Source organism: Lygodium microphyllum, chromosome 1 (genome assembly GCF_053477565.2).
Source record: "Lygodium microphyllum isolate KBCC chromosome 1, Lygodium_microphyllum_v1.1.10, whole genome shotgun sequence".
In the NCBI taxonomy this organism is placed as follows: domain Eukaryota; kingdom Viridiplantae; phylum Streptophyta; class Polypodiopsida; order Schizaeales; family Lygodiaceae; genus Lygodium; species Lygodium microphyllum.
The window spans coordinates 21,162,414-21,179,671 of record NC_141135.1 but is presented as its reverse complement, the minus strand read 5'-3'; the positions used below and the strand labels follow the sequence as shown (position 1 = coordinate 21,179,671).

The 17,258-nt window shown below is 40.8% G+C and overlaps 1 pseudogene; it reads right to left on the bottom strand.

The window, feature by feature from the left end:
* Nucleotides 1–495: 495 nt before the first annotated feature.
* The window catches only part of LOC148040903 (transcription factor TGA2.2-like), a 29,730-nt pseudogene continuing 12,967 nt past the window's right edge, over nt 496–17,258 (bottom strand).

The following is a 17,258-nucleotide window of genomic DNA, read 5'->3' as shown; positions in this document are numbered from 1 at the left end:
GGGACCCGTCCTCTATACACGATGAATATTGTTCTTGGATTGCTTCATGAAAACCATGATAGGCTTTGTGTGACAACAAGCTCGGCCAGAAGGTAGCATGGCTAAAGGCTGGATGCTGTGGGAGGTGTTAATGTATATTTCATAGTGTCTACCAATGGTGGATTTAGACAATAGTATGCTATGGTCTGCTGAAGGACGATGATAGACTGACCGGAGATGTAGTGCTTGGAAATGGGGTGAAAAAAAGGATGGATCCTACAGTGGAGGAGAAAGTGAATCGTTTTTGTATGTTGCATCATGAATCCAAGGAGAAGTGGCTTGCTAGGTACGAGCAGGCCAGGAGAGATTGAGAAGAAGCATAATTGGAATTTCGATGCAGCATCCCCCATTGATTGATTCGCTATCCTAAGGGCATGGAGGAGATGCCGCAGTTTATATCTATGCAATGGTTACATGGAGCTTTGATCGCAGCTTCTCGCGAAGGGGTGGAGGTTTCTATTGTGAGGAGTGGAAATTGCACACAGCCAAAAGTTGTTGTTCAGTGAGTGGCTCTAGTTGAGGAATCAAAATCTTCAAAAGCTCAGATGGGCAAAAACCTCCCATCCACATGAAGCATCTCTCTAGAGGAGTCTTCCACATACCAGACATGGTATAAAATACCTCTATGAGAACTACCCCCTTGAGGTGGAATAGCTTAGCATAGTGAGTCATATTATTATCAACGAGGAAGTGCAAGTCGGTGTCACTCACATGTGCCATCAGTCCAAATCTTAGCTCTGAGAGTTGCATCTTTTGCTCTTCTACCCACCTCGCACAATCCATATTGAATGCAACAGCTCTGAATTCACGGTGTCGTACTGCTGCGCATCCGAGGTGTGAAATCCACCCAAAAACTGTGTGTGGGATTTGATACTTTGTACATACTTAGTCGTTATGTTTGCATTTTTATTCTGCGTGGGTAATATATGTTAGAAATGCGGGATCTAGAGCATGGCAAAGGCGGAAGCTATGGAGGATGGAAGATGAAGATACTACTCATGTTGACATTGACAAAGAAGACAACTGTTACACAAGTGAATTAGGTTTCAAGATTGAGACTTGAACTCATAAACACAATCTTGTGTAGGACTGACAATGACACAGAGACTTGAATGGAAGAGACAAGTACTATTGCATTATCATCATATGAAAGTGATAGTCAAGTACATCATTATATAGGATTGCTTGGTGGCACATTTCATCCACTGTGCATATGGGATTCTGTCTCTCTTCCTAGAATAAACTGCATCTTCCTAACCTAGCTATTCCATACAAAGGGGCATACACAAGGTGTGATTGACAGATTCTCAACACCCCTCCTCAATCACAACCTGAAAGTACAAAGTGTGTAGAGGCTTTAGTGAGAGCAGTACCTGCAAAGTGTGGGCATACCACAAACATGGCAAAACACCAGAGGCTGTCGCAGAAAAGGCTAAGTGTGGGTACCATAAACATGGTGGACATCCAGAGGCTGTAACAGGGGCCTCACAAAGTGTACAGAGGCTGTAGTACAAGGCTTACATGAGGAGTTTACAAAGCTTATGAAGGAACATTAAGGCAGGTACAATGCTTTTAAAACAGAAAATGAGAGACAAGGACCGATAAGCCCTTGTGGTCTTTTTCAGCATATGCTATTTCTTTGTCAGCATCATGGAAAATCTTCTTATCTTTCTTCTTTGGTTCTTCAGCTTTGAATGATGTGGTCTTTTGGTCTTCATGGCTGATCTTCTTATTGTCCTTCTTCCTTTGCTCTTTGATCTTATGGTCTTCTTGATGGACTTTGCTTGTAGCATTTTTGAGTTTGCTCTTCCAGTTGTCCCCCTCAAGCAAAGAATTTCTTATTTTCCCCAAAGCAATAGGCATGTCTTCTAGTTCTTCAAATAAACACAAGGATGAAACTTGAATCAAGGCTTGAATCTTCCCTGCAAGTAGAATAGGCACATCTTCTATGTAGTGTAGATAAACAACACAAGTCATGTTGCTCTTCATGGAGTGTATCCACATAGCGATCTTTTTGTTCGTCATTTCCATGACCAAGGATGAGCAGCAAATCAACTCCAGATTCTCAGATTTATCAGTGGAAGGGCAGATTGCAGTGTGTCAAGAGACACAAGTAATATTAGTGTGAAAACACACTATGTAGTTTGATTCTTGATGCTTGTTGATGTCGTCTCGTTGAACTTGACCTTCACTTTGAATCTTCTGCTTGCTAGCTTGGAATGCAAATCTTGCTGGGAACTTCAGTGACACAGTGGATCAGAGTGGCAGGGCCTTCAGTGAGCTTGGAGGAGTGAGAAATTGAAAAAAAATGAAGCTTTCAAGGTTTTGGCTATGGCTGACTTTTAGGGTTTCTGAGGCAGCCCTGGTTTTTTACAGATTGTGGGAGCTGTGGTTGACCATTTTCAAAACTTTTTTTATGAAAATGTAGCTCATGAGATGCTCTACCAAAGCCCTAACCTCCTCGTCCAGATCGCGGCCCGTACTGCACGCGCAGATTCGAATTCCGTGAGTAGGCGCAGTTTGTACAGACTTCCGCGATTTCCGCAATGCTGGGCTCGATGATGACCAATGTTCGACTGTGATGTATCAGGGAGCTTCGCCACGAGTAGAGGGATGTTTCTCCAGAAGGAATCGTGGGCTAAGATGGCCTGTAGAGTAAGATATAGAAGCTCCAAGCAAGGTAGGTCCTGTCTGGCTATGGCAGACACAGAGCAGAGATTGACAGTTTAAGCAATGCTGAGCTATGGAGTGGCCAATGTCAAGATCTTAAGTGATAGAAAGAAGCCTTGGGAGTCAAGTAACAAATGGATAGAAGAGAGTAGGTTCAGACATGACCTATGGAGAAAGATCCAGGAGCTTCAAGTTGACAGGGTGCTGCTGGCTATGGCTGCCATGGAAGCTTCAGTGAGGATAGAGGTAAGAAATGGAACCATGAGCTGGACTTGAGCTGACCTGAGGTTAAGAGAGACTGAGAGAGGCTAGACAAGCAATGCCATGCCCAACTGGGCTCTGATACCATGTTAGAAATGCGGGATCTAGAGCATGGCAAAGGCGGAAGCTATGGAGGATGGAAGATGAAGATACTACTCATGTTGACATTGACAAAGAAGACAACTGTTACACAAGTGAATTAGGTTTCAAGATTGAGACTTGAACTCATAAACACAATCTTGTGTAGGACTGACAATGACACAGAGACTTGAATGGAAGAGACAAGTACTATTGCATTATCATCATATGAAAGTGATAGTCAAGTACATCATTATATAGGATTGCTTGGTGGCACATTTCATCCACTGTGCATATGGGATTCTGTCTCTCTTCCTAGAATAAACTGCATCTTCCTAACCTAGCTATTCCATACAAAGGGGCATACACAAGGTGTGATTGACAGATTCTCAACAATATAGTGAAGAGGGGTTTTGCTAGAGGAACTTATCCGTAATGCTCTGGTTGACATGTACGCTAAATGTGACATGCTTGTAGAAGAACAAGGAGTTTTTGATAGATTAGAAACTTGAGATGCAGTCTCATGGGCTATACTTATTTTACGATATGTAGAATGTGGGCTTCGTAGACAAGTGCTGAACTGTTTGGAATAGATGTAAGTGGAAGGTCTGACTGTGAAAGCTGTCATGTTTGTAAAGGGGATTAAGGCTTCTGGTGCCAATGGAACTTTAGAAATAGGAGAAGTCTTGCGTGCTGAAGCAACCAAAAGAGGTGGAGTAAAGTGATGGATAATTCAAAGTTTCATTGTCTTCTACTCTCCAAGTACTCAAGTTCATTGAAGAAAATCGCATTGAATGGTGACAAAATTGTTTGCACCAAATTACTCGAGGTTCCAAGGTAAAGCAGTCTTGGCTTAGATTTGTGATGTGGGTTAGAGCATTAAGATGAAGGCTTGTATGCTTTTCTAGAGGACGCTTTTCTAAAGCCTATTGTGAAGGATTGAATGCCTGGGGAAGGATGAAAAAGCCACGGATGGCTATTTGAAAATGAATGACTATTTTTGAAATGGGGGCTTTTTGGGGGGAAGAGGCTTAATTGAGAAGAGCAGAGCAGAAAAGATACGAATTGCAAGCAGAGCAGAGGGATCGAGGAGGATTTTATGGGGGATAATAGGATCATACATATTGGAGGTGTGGAGCTGGAGGAGAAAAAAATTCTGAGTCAAATGAAGAGCTTACGACCTATGCTTCGGGCTTACATGAAGGGGAACCTGCTTTGATTCTTGTGGAAGGAAGACGATCTCAAGGAGCTATGGAAGAAAAAGGGGAGATTTTTTGCCAATTAGAGGAGCTCTGCAACTTGGAAGGGGAGTTCAGGACAGGAAGAACAGGGGGAGGTAATCCTAATTGAGGAGGGAAGTAAAACCGATGGGAGATCCCCAGTTCTTTGACCTTTTGATCGGGACGATGGGAGAGAGTTCTTCCATCGATGAGCCTACCGACCTCACATCGTCATCCTCTTCCACTGCCTTCTCCTCTGCAGCCATGGAGTCTCCTCCCGCAGTCCGTAGCGCAGATCAGTGCAATTCAAATGTCACCAGATTCTCCTTCAGTGATCTCTAATCAAGAGCATACTGTCTGGATGTGCTAAGAGCCCGGACAAGCCCAAGTACATCAACTTGTGCATGCTAGTAAACGGCATCAAGCACTAGTGGCCACACACAGATCGAGTACCCCTGTTCAAATCAGTGCCTTGCGGCTTTGTAGGGGACTGAGACACATGCTAAATTAGCTTCCAAGTCCCAGAGAGAGGGAGAAAAGGGGGCGATTGCTGCATACGGAGGAGGATCTATTACCACGATGCCTGAATATCCATCCCTTTCCTCCTGCTGCTAATCGGCACCATCATTCTTTGCTACTTGCTGTTCCAGCGCAAGTACGCCGTAGCATACTATGGCAACCCCACCATAAATTGCAATCGAAGAGGAAAGCATCCGAGGGATATTTTGTCACAGAATAGAGAACACCAAAAACACAAACAGACTCTTGACGTCTGCGGACAATGTGCTAGAGATCAGAGGATCGAAGGGGGGGAGCCTCCGTGTTTGTTTAGGGAGGATGAAAGATTTTTAAAAAAATCCTTATGCTACTGTGGACAGAGGGGGAGGTCGACGACGATGGTGGAGAAGAAGAACGATGCTGCTTCAATGGATTGCTTATGACCGAAGAATCTCGCAGCTTCTGTTACACTGGAATCAGGGCAATAAATTCTCCTTCTCCGTTTTTGCAGAGCCGATGATAAAATTTTGACGCTTGGATTCATCGTTTGAAGCTCCAATTGAGAATAAGCTGTAAATAAGGAAGAAAAGTGACTCCATTGATTTGAAGCCATGCAAAGAAACGAAACCAGGATTGTTGATGTTCGAGTCTGAACGAAAGCTAATTGGAAACAATGTCATTATCTATTATGTATTTGTAATTTGATAAACTGAATCGTTAATGTTGGTGCTTCAAGGTGGCGAACTGCAAGAAGTTAGGTGATGCATGACAGAAGATAGATGTTGGCATATCTTCTCCTGGAGAGTGGATGAACAGGTCTTCTGATTTCTTGATGAGCAATGTTCAGATTGTGCAGACGATCTTGAGTTTCGCCATTATTCAGACATTAAGGAGTGTTGTTGAGGCTTTATAGCATTCCATGGTCCTGTACGCATCATACATAGTTGAAAGTTTGCGTCAGTAAGCTTAATTGGTGGGATGTTATGAGATATTATATTCAAGGAAGGAATTCAATTGTCTCAACAAATTGCAAATGGGTTTTTCTGGCTACAATAGATCCTTTGGTTGATGTTGCTAAAAGGAGAATGCTGAAATTTCTGTCTGTAGTTGATAATCAGATTTATACTGAAGGTTCCTATGTTGAAGGATGAATTCTATGCTCAACTGAAAACTTGCTTTTGGTCTTATCATTGCTGTATAGACGAGGTCTCGTTGGGAGCTTGGCGGATCTATTACTGCACACAAATCCTCTCATCTTGCTTATTTTTATGATTGATCTTCTATCCTGAAATTAGTCAAGGTCCTCTGTGGTTGTGACTTTGCTTTCGAAAACCCTTTGACATCTTTGATGAACCCGACATGAAAGCGTCGCATACATTTTAGGATGGGAGATACTTCAGCATCCATTTAAGCCTCTTCTACGATTCCTGCTGCGTCCTCTACTTCAGCTCCATCATTGACTACTGCTTCAAGTACTTCAACGGATTATTTAAAGCAGATTTTGTAGAATATGTCTATGTATATGCAGCTTCAAAACTAGCAGACACAATTGTATATGTAGCAGCAGCAGCAATTGCATCAATAATAGTTGTCTCAGCAAAGGCAACTATATTCGGAGCAGGAGAATGCAATCAGTGCGACTAAGGCGATTGAAGCAATTGAGAATGAGAAGAAGCTATTTGATGGCCGTAATGTTTCAGCTTACTTGAAGACATATGAGATCAAGATGGGATTTTTTGGAGTACCAACTAGACTTATGAGTAAATATTTCCTTCGTCTTGTCACATCCGCCTTGAGGGAAAAAGTGACTGATCTTTTTATTCAAATTTCTCATTGGCAAGATTTTAAGAAGGCCCTAAAAGAAGAGTATTTCCTTGAGGACTTTGGGATGGCTACACGGCGGTCATTCCGAGAGTGGGTCTACATGCCAAACAAAGGTCTAGCTGCTTCAGAGTTGATACGAGAATTTGAAGAGAGGTATAGTCAGCTTGATGAACAAAGAGCATTGGATGTTGAGAAAGTTGAGCTTTTCTTGCAAGCTGCAGATCCTGCTCTTCAAGAAGAATTGGGAGAGCTTCTTAAGGATCGCACGAAGCCTATGGGTCTTAAAAAGGATTGGCAAGATGCCCAGGATGCAGTCTCGACTTTGACCAAGAGGAGGATATGGAAGACCCGCCTACAGAATGGATCTATGATACCGACGCTGTCTTCTGCTCCTATGCCTACTTCTATCCTTGTTATTTCTTCTCTTCCTCAGCCAGTTTCTTGGCCTATGCCAGTGCCTACTGTTTCTACTCCTCCTATTCCTCCTGCTCCAAGACCGATGTCGGCTCCTTCTGCTCCAAAACCATCCGCTCCGTCAGTGCCTTCCTCTCTTGATGATATAATCAAAGGCATAACGGATTTGACACTAGAGTCAGTTAAAGCAGAATTGGTGGGAAAATTGAAAGAGCAGTTTGCTTCGACTGCACCTACTATTTCTTCTAGTTCTCCTACTGTACCTAGGAGTGCTCCTAGTGCACCTAGGAGAGATCGAAGATGTATTTGGTGTGATAGTACGAACCATCAGCATTGCAGGGATTGTGAATCTTTTCAGGATGCAAGGAGGAAGAATTTGGTATTTTGGGGACAAGATGGTAAGATCTGGTTGACTGAAACACGAGCTCCGCTTGCTACCAACTTTGGGAAAGTCGGAATGAAGAAGTTAGTGGATGACATGGCTGCGCATACTTCTTATGTGGCAGCTAGAGGAGATGCTTCTGCATATGGAGCCCAGAGTAAGAAAGGATCAGAGAATCAGTCAGCATTATGGACTTATGCTATGGAGACGGCAAACAAGAGAAAAATTCAGCAAACTGTTTTGACTAGTGCAGGCTCTAGCATCAGATCTGAGACAGGTTGGGATTCGCCGGTTGACAGGTACACTATTTATGCCTACTTGGCTAACTCTCAGGGAGCAGATGTACTTGTTGAGGAGAAGCGTAAGAGGAATGAAGAAAATCCAAGTGCAGCTAAAAAGACTAGAGGGGGTGAATTTGTTACTCCACCTATTGTAGGACTGTCTTTGAGATCTGGGCCAAAACGACAGATGGAAGATGCTCAAAAGAGAGAAAAGAGGCAAGAGCCTAGAGAGAGAAAGCAGCCAGGGTTTAGATTGATGTCTGATATTGAGACATCTATGGACATGAAGAAAATCTTGAATGACAAGATACTTGGCAGTGAGGTGACTTTTAATATTTCTGAAGTTTTGGGCATCTCGAAAAGAGAGTTTCAAGAGGCCCTGAAGAGGAAAAGACATGCATTGCCTAGTACTGATACACAGGGAGTTTTGATTGGGGAGTTGGATGAGGATGAGGATGAGGTTATGGTTGAGAATGCTTCTATTTTTCCACAGATAGAGAAGAGGGTTCAGCCATTATGCTGAAACTGATGAGCCTGTCTTGATACTGCGTAGTCACTTTTCGCGGAGTCATTGGGCTAGGGCAACTACAGAAACGATGGTAAAAATTGGAGAGAAATAGGTGCCTTATGTTGCTTTGGTGAATCATGGTTCAGAGATTAATCTCATAGTTCGTGGAGTTTATGAAAGTAATAGATGGCCTATGGATGTAGAGCATGGGTGGCGTATGAGAGCCGCCAACAACACTGCAGGTGATTTGTATGATGCTTGTCCCAATGTCAGGGTTTCTATTGGAGATGTAGAGGAGGATTTCCACTTCTTTGTGCAGGATTCATGCTCTTACCCCATAATTCTTGGACAGCCATTCATCATAGAGATGCGCATGGAAACAAAGGTAATGGATGATGGATCTTCTTATGCACGGATTCACAGTAAAGATGGTATGAGAGCATTTCAGTTTATGACTGTGTGTGTGAACCATGTTAGAAACAAGGATACTCTTAGAGATGCACCTTTGCCCACTGTGAGAGATTCAGGTTTTCATTAGGTACCGTTGTTTTGCGAGACGACAGTGGTACAGAGCAGAGGAGATTGGAGTTCTCGTCTCCTGGCAGTAGTGTTTTCTCCTCCAATTTTGTTGGAATTTCAGCAAACAGTTCGATGAGTTATCAGAAGACTTCTAATTTGCCTAGAGCTGCCAGACAGTACATATGCAGGAAGGAGAAAAATTTGAAAAATGCAGGTATTTTAGAGGATGATGAGCATATAGATGGGATGTATGATAGTATGATTTGTGCAGATACGATGATAGAGATGGAAAATATGCAAACACTGATATGCAGAGTTGTCACAGTAATGTATCAGTGCAATCCCTGGACATGTTTCATGAAATTGCAGATTTTTTGTCACAAATAGAGTCAGAGGCTAAGGTGACTCAGCAAAAAGTATTGAGTGCTGAAGAAATTCAGCAAACAGAGTTTCTAATTGATTATGATCAGCTTACAGAGACACAGAGGGCTAAAAACTTTCAGCCAACAGAGTTTACTGCTGAAATATTTCAGCATCCAGAGTTTAGGGCGCCGCAACATACTATGGAAACCCCACCATAAATTGCAATTGGAGAGGAAAGCATCCGAGGGATATTTTGTCACAGAATAGAGAACAACGAAAACACAGAGAGACTCTTGACGTCTGCGGACAATGTGCTGGAGATCAGAGGATCAAAGGGGGGGAGCCTCCGTGTTTGTTTAGGGAGGATGAAAGATTTAAAAAAAAAAGCCTTATGCTACTGTGGACAGAGGGGGAGGTCGACGACGATGGTGAAGAAGAAGAACGATGCTACTTCAATGGATTGCTTATGACCGAAGAATCTCGCAGCTTCTGTTACACTAGAATCAGGGCAGTAAATTCTCCTTCTCTATTTTTGTAGAGCCGATGATAAAATTTTGACGCTTGGATTCATCGTTTGAAGCTCCAATTGAGAATAAGCTGTAAATAAGGAACAAAAGTGACTCCATTGATTTGAAGCCATGCAAAGAAACGAAACCACGATTATTGATGTTCGAGTCTGAATGGAAGCTAATTGGAAACAATGTTATTATCTATTATGTATTTGTAATTTGATAAACTGAATCGTTAATGTTTCTGCTTCAAGGTGGCGAACTACAAGAAGTTAGATGCTGCATGATAGAAGATAGATGTTGGTATATCTTCTCGTGGAGAGTGGATGAACAGGTCTTTTGATTTCTTGGTGAGCAATGTTCAGATTGTGCAGACGATCTTGAGTTTTGCCATTATTCAGACATTAAGGAGTGTTGTTGAGGCTTTACAGCATTCCATGGTCCTGCACACATCATACATAGTTGAAAGTTTGCGTCAGTAAGCTTAATTGGTGGGATGTTATGAGATATTATATTCAAGGAAGGAATTCAATTGTCTCAACAAATTGCAAATGGGGTTTTCTGGCTACAATAGATCCTTTGGTTGATGCTGCTGAAAGGACAATGCTGAAATTTCTGTTTGTAGTTGATAATTAGATTTATACTAAAGGTTCCTATGTTGAAGGATGAATTCTATGCTTAGCTGAAAACTTGCTTTTGGTCCTATCATTGCTGTATAGATGAGGTCTCATTGGGAGCTTGGCGGATCTATTACTGCACACAAATCCTCTGATCTTGCTTATTTGTATGATTGATTTTCTATCCTAAAATTAGTCAAGGTCCTCTATGGTTGCGACTTTGCTTTCGAAAACCCTTCGACAACGGATCTACCCGCATCTATAGATGCTTATCCACCAACATAAACTCCATGTTGTCTAGCCTAATCAAGCTCTTGTTCAATCTGATTTAGCTTCAGTCGACTTGATTCTAGTTGTTGGACATAGGCTTTTTTCTCAAACGGTTTTTACGAGTAGGTTCTGGGTTCTGAGAAAGCCTTCTAAGAACCTTGGAGTTTGTAAGCTTTGAGCGATAGTTATGATCAAAAGACCTCAAAGAAACAACTATGTCTCCACGGTTCTCATTTTCCAGCCTATCCTCTTTGAGAAGTGATCGATTTGATCAATCTTTTCCTCTAACTTTTGAGAGGGCCTTCACCTCTTGCTTGTCTCCTCTATTTACTAGACTAAGTTATCCCCCAACTTCTTTCACAAGCAGGTCCTTAACTTGTTAGTAAGCTACGCCCTTACTTAGCATCTCCAATGTGAACCTCGAACCAAGTTTCTTGAGTAGCACCTCGAGCAGCACCTCCTTCCTTGATGTCCTTCACCTCATACAAGACAATGGATGTGTGAATGGCTTAAAGAAATTGAGATGGAAATAGGATTTTTGATGGCATGTACAAGGAGAAAAATTGAAATAGGAAGGATTTAAAGTATGGAGGAAAGAAGTAAGATGCACCCACTAGCTATCTAGCTCCTCCATGGCTCTGATACCATGTTGAGAAAAACGGACCTAGAACTAGATGATTAGCTTGGACTCATTAAAAAAATCTTGAGAAGAGAGATGAGATTAAAAGTACAAAGTACAATATCATTCGTAATTTAACTCAATGTCAAGTTCATGATTTTATAGTTGTAGGATGGTTCCCATTTTCTCATTGTGCCTATTATGGGATTCATGCAACTTCCTCTAGGTTGTTGTATGTCCTTTGCCCTATTGCTCCATACAAAGAGGCTATTTTAGGAGTGTGATTTCATAAATCTCAACATAACGTGCCTAGAAAGAAAGAAACATCCACAATTTATTAGCATAAGAAAGGGAAACATTGTTCTCATTAAACAACCATGAAAAATTTTCTATCCCACCATCTTGAATATAGTCTCCCATGCTACCTTTGAAGTGTGATGCAAGATTTCAATAGAATGTTTAAATTGCTAAAATCATATGCATGTGATCACTTTGCTATAGGATACAATATCTCTAAAATATGTGTATGATTGCAAGCTCTCATTTACCTATAGCATCTTATGCTAATGGTGAACTTCAAACCAAATAACTACTTCACACCTCTTCTTTTGGTCCTTTGTGAAGGCCCTCTTCAAGCATGACATGCAACTCATGGGTGTATGAAGCTTTGTTATAGCTTGTTTCATAATCTTTTCCTCCTTCTTTGTCAATATCCATGGAGCATGTGATACCGTGGTGTTTCCATTTGCTGCCTTTTGTGGCCAAGTATGCGTTTGCCTTCCAATACTATGTAGATTCTCTGTTAGATGCTCAGAATCTTGAATCCCAATCAAGTACTCCCATATGATAGATTCCACATTCTTGAATATATTCATGGGATCTAGAAGGTCATTGACTGGGTTCTAATAAGGTAGCTGAAAGAATATAGAGTACTTAATCAAGAAAATACACAATGTATATTCAATAGGCATTGCATAAAGCTCAGGGCTGTAAAAAATTAAGCTTAAAGGCCTATTGACTCATCCCATGAGGAGGTGGATGTTCCATGTGTTTCCATAAATCCTTCCAATCTATGATAGATCATCATTGTTGTGAAATCCTAGTCAATGGTGCCTCATGGTTAGGATGATCAAAAGGGAGAAATCTATGATAGTTGTCATAAATAAACTTCTTTGGAGAAGTTGGTTATGAATGATGGACCACCACATGGGACATGCATGGTAGCCGGAGAGGTAGAGAGACATGAATCACATTCTTGTAGAAAGAAAAGGTACTATTCCCTAAAAACAAAATAATATACATATATAGAAGTTGGTTTAGGAGTTTCATACTTGAACAATCACCATACCCTAGGAAGTCATTCATGGTCCACATTATTTAGGATGCCTCTCAATGTGAAGTTTTGCATATACAAAGGTTGAGATACATCATGCACGTCAATACCTCTCCAAAGTGTCTCAAAATATTCTATCAAGGGATCTAGATATACATCCATATTCTTGACTATATTCTTCCTTGGAATTAGTAGAGATAGCATAACATGCCCTTCTTAAAATTGCCATTAGGGGTGGAAGATTGTAGTATAACAATACTATCACACTATAACATATAGACCCAATAGTAACGTTTAAAGGGATGGAATTATTCATGGAAAAAATTTCCCCCATCATCACTATTAGTGACGTGATAAATTCATCACTATTTGAGTCGCTATTTTCATCGCTATTAGCATCTCTATTCGTGTCGCTATTTCCATTGTGATTAGCGTCGCTATTTGTGTCACTAATTAGGATAGTGACGCTAATAGTAGTAGAAATAGCGATACAAATAGAGGCGTTGATAGCAATGGTTGCAGAGTAAATTCGATGCAAATAGCGATGGCTACAGAGGGAAAAAAGTTTAGGTGGTAGGGCATGCCACCCTTCTAGCTATATGCACTAAGTATTCTTGTATAATTCATTTTCCAATGTCACCTACACCTAATGTCTAAAAATTTTACATTATATTTTTTTTAGAAAAAGGAATTCTGTGAATGCAAAAGCTAGATATAATCAATTCAAAAAGGTATTACACTAGGAGCTTTTTCATCACTTGCTTAAGCCCGAGAAGAAGAAGAGTACCTTGTGATTGCAAAATCTAGATATAATCAATTCAAAAAAGTTTTACTCAATGAGCTTTTTTATCACTTACTTAGGCCCAAGAAGAAGAGCTTCACTTCAAGCTTTCATTGTAGTCAGGACCTTGAGGTATGAATAAGTCCCATTGATCTTCTGCTCACTCTAGCTTATTTTAAACTTGTTCAAGTCTTTTTGGGGGAGCATTTGGACATTTGTAAGAGTTATACCATGGCATTGGAGCCAAAAACACTTACATAGGGAGTAGTAGTGTCTTTGAGCTCTACTTCTTCCTTTTTGTTTTTACCTACACCTAAGTCATCTTCTATCTCTTCTTTTTGGCCTCACCCTCAATCTCAATGGATGGAGGTGTTTCAAGATCAAAAGAATCACACTCATCCTCCCCCTTCTCAAACTCCATTTCTTGAGTTGTAACATGTGGTGCAAGGCTTCATCCTTCTGACATACTCACATATATTTGTCTTCTTTCTTGTATCCTAACTCCATCATAATACATTCTACCTTTGAACAGATATCCATTCTCCATCCTTCTCCCTTCACATAATACTCCATCATTTCTTCCTCTTCTTGGAGTCCTTCAGGTTTGTATTCTTTTTCAAAAGATAGGGAGGAGAGATGAGGCAACAGGGAGCAGTGAATACCCATATTATTCATTATTCCATGTATCTCACACACATATTGAATGACTATAAAGAACTAGGTCTAAGTCAGTGTACATGAGTTGAGCTTGAAGTCTCAACACTCCCTCTCAAGCTCAAACTAGCTGCTATACTCCAAGCAGCTCCCTAAAATGAACAAATTTCTCTTTACCAAGTGATTTGGTAAAGATATCTGCTACCTAGTCTTCTGTCTTCACATGAAGTAGATCAATCTATCGTACAAGTACCATTTCCCTGATCAAATGGTAATAAACCTCTATATGTTTGGATCTAGCATGATAGACGGGATTGCTAGCTAGCATCACACTATTGACATTGTCACAATGCAATGTGACTTTGCTATCCAATTTGACACCCAAATCATGCAGCAGTTTCATAAGCCAAATTGCTTCGCATGCTGCTAAGGATGCACCCCTATATTCTGCCTCTGTACTAGATAAAGCAACGGTATGTTGCTTCTTACTGCTCCAATTGATCATATTGCTACCCAAATTGAAAGCATAACCATTGGTTGACCTCCTATCATAGACAGAACCAGCCCAATCAGCATTTGTATAACTTGTCAAGTTGAACGATTTTCCATGCTCATAAAAAAGCCCATAATCATGAGTACCCTTCATGTAACACATAATCCTTCTGATTGCATCTAAGTGTGGCTTACAAGGTTTTTGCATAAATTGGCTAATCAACCCCATTGCATAACTCAATTCACGATGGTTAATAATAAGGTAAATGAGACTGCTCACCATATGTTTGTACATAGCGACATTCTCGATCTTAGTCTCCCAACATCAACTAGAAGTTTGACATTCTGATCCAATGGTGTTTCCATGGCTTTACACTCCCTCATGCCATATTTTAGCAACATATCATGAGCATACTATAGCAACAATGCAAGTAACTCATCCTAATCAGGGGGTTCTTCTCTCACAAAAATGGACATATCAAACGCCTTATACTCCTTGCCTAACCCATTCAATGTCACTGCAATCATATCATCCTTTGAAACCGAGATCCAATAGTAGCCGGCTAGTCAACTGTGGTCAGAAAAGAGAGAAGAGAGACTGCACTTACCTCAAAGCTTGAAGGAGAATCCTTTTACGATTCTCTCCTTCTTTTTCTTCTCCTTTACGGTTTCCCTCCTTCTCCTTTGGGTACAGTTGTCCCCTCTCTTTTTGTGGATGGCGATGGAAATGGCGTTGGTGGTGGCCTCTCTCTCTTTCTCTCTCTCTCTCTCTCTCTCTCTCTCTCTCCCCCTTCTTCTCTGTATGCATCTCTTCATCAACAAAAAGAAAGAGAGAACTAAAGAAAGGAGGAAAAAAAAGAGAGAAGAGAGAAGGCACTTACCTTAAAGCTTGAAGAATAGTTCTTTCGTGCTTCTCTCCTTCTTTTTCTCCTTCACGAGTCCCCTCCTTCTCCTTTGTAGTTTTCCCTTGTCTTTTCGTGGATGTGGTGTGGCAATGGCAGTGATAGTGGTAGCCTCTCTCTCTCTCTCTTTCCCTTGCGTTGATCTCTCTCCCTTCTTCTGTCTATACATCTCTTCATCAACAAAAAGAAAGAGAGAAGTAAAGAAAAGAGAGAAGACAGAATGCACTTACCCCAAAGATGTTGTAAGAGAGGGAGAGAGACAAACTGGAGCAAAAGATGAGCCTTAGCTCATTGTTTTTCTTCTTTCATTATTTTTCCATCATACTCACTGAAAGAGGCTTACACATATAGGTATGACTAACCAAGACTAACTGTGGTTAAGTCACTAACTACACCGACTTATTGAATGTCACACACATGTACAACTATATCTAGCTAATGTCAATCACACACATAAAGATAGACGGACTGAAGAGTAACGAGAGCTTGATATTCTAACACTCCCCCTCAAGCTCAAACCATATCGTAAACTCCAAGTAGCTATTTGAAGTATATAAACTTTTCTTTACCAAGAGACTTGGTAAATATGTATGCTACTTGGTCTTCAGTCTTCACATGAATAAAGTTAATCTTCCTTGTAAGAACCATTTCTCTCATGAAATGGTAGTGAACCTCAATATGTTTGGACGTAGCATGGTAGACAGGATTGCTAGCCAACATAACACTACTAAGGTTATCACAATGTAGTCTCACTCTACTTTCCAGCTGTATTCTCAAGTCTTTCAATAGTTTCATCAACCAAACTACTTCGCAAGCTGCTAAGGCAGCTCCTCTATACTCGGCTTCTATACTAGACAATGCAACAGTAGGCTATTTTTTACTCTACCATGATCATACTGCTGCCCAATCCAAATTCATAACCACTAGTTGACCTCCTGTCATAGGCACAACTAGCCCAATCAACATAAGTAAACCCTCTCAAGTCAAGAGATTTTTCATATGCATAAAACAACCCATAATCTATAGTACCTTTTACATAACTAATGATCCTCCTGACTGCATCTAAATGTGGTTTGCAAGACGTCTACATAAACTGACTAATCAGCCCCACTACATAACATAAGTCACGATGGGTAATAGTCAAGTATATCAAGTTGCCCACCATCTATCGATATATGGTTACATTCTCTATGTCACTCCCAATATCAATTTGTAGCTTGACATTCTGATCAAGCAGTGTCTCCATAGGCTTGCATTCAGCCATACCATGCTTCTGTAACATGTCATGAGTATACTGCTTATGTAGCAGCCATATACCTTGAGGCGTAGAGACTACCTTAATTCCAAGAAAATAATTTAGTTCACCAAGGTCTTTGACTCTGAATTTAGCCTGTAAACACGATTTAATTTCAACAATGCCCTCTTCATCATCTTCAATGATTATAAGATCATCTACATAAACCACTAGAAACACATATCCATGATCTGTCTTCTTCGTGAACAGACTGTGATCTACATCACCCAATCTAAATCCATATTGCTGTAAATAACTGCTAATCCGAGCATTCCATGCTGTAGGTGCCTATTTTAGCCCATATAAAGTCTTTTTCAGCTGGCATACATGTGATTTGCAGCCAATGGGGACTTTGCCTTCAGATAACTCAACCAATTCCCATGTTTCATTGTTAGCTAGGGTTGCATACTCCTCATCCATGGCAGCACACCAATTATCATATGTAACTGCATCATCAAACTTTGTAGGTTCTTTGTAACCTGTCACACTAGCCATATATGCATAATGGCAAGCTGAATAACCAGTATATGTAAACCTGTCAACTGGTTTTCTGACTCTCTCAGATCTCTATAACTATGGCGGCATAGAGTCGGCGGCATAGAACGACTTTGCCTTGCTCCAGGCATCATAATAGACGGAATGCCCAACTCACTATCCAAATTGATGCTGTTAGATGACTCATAACCTATTGTAAGTGGACATGTCACATCCTCAAGCATCTTTTATTTTC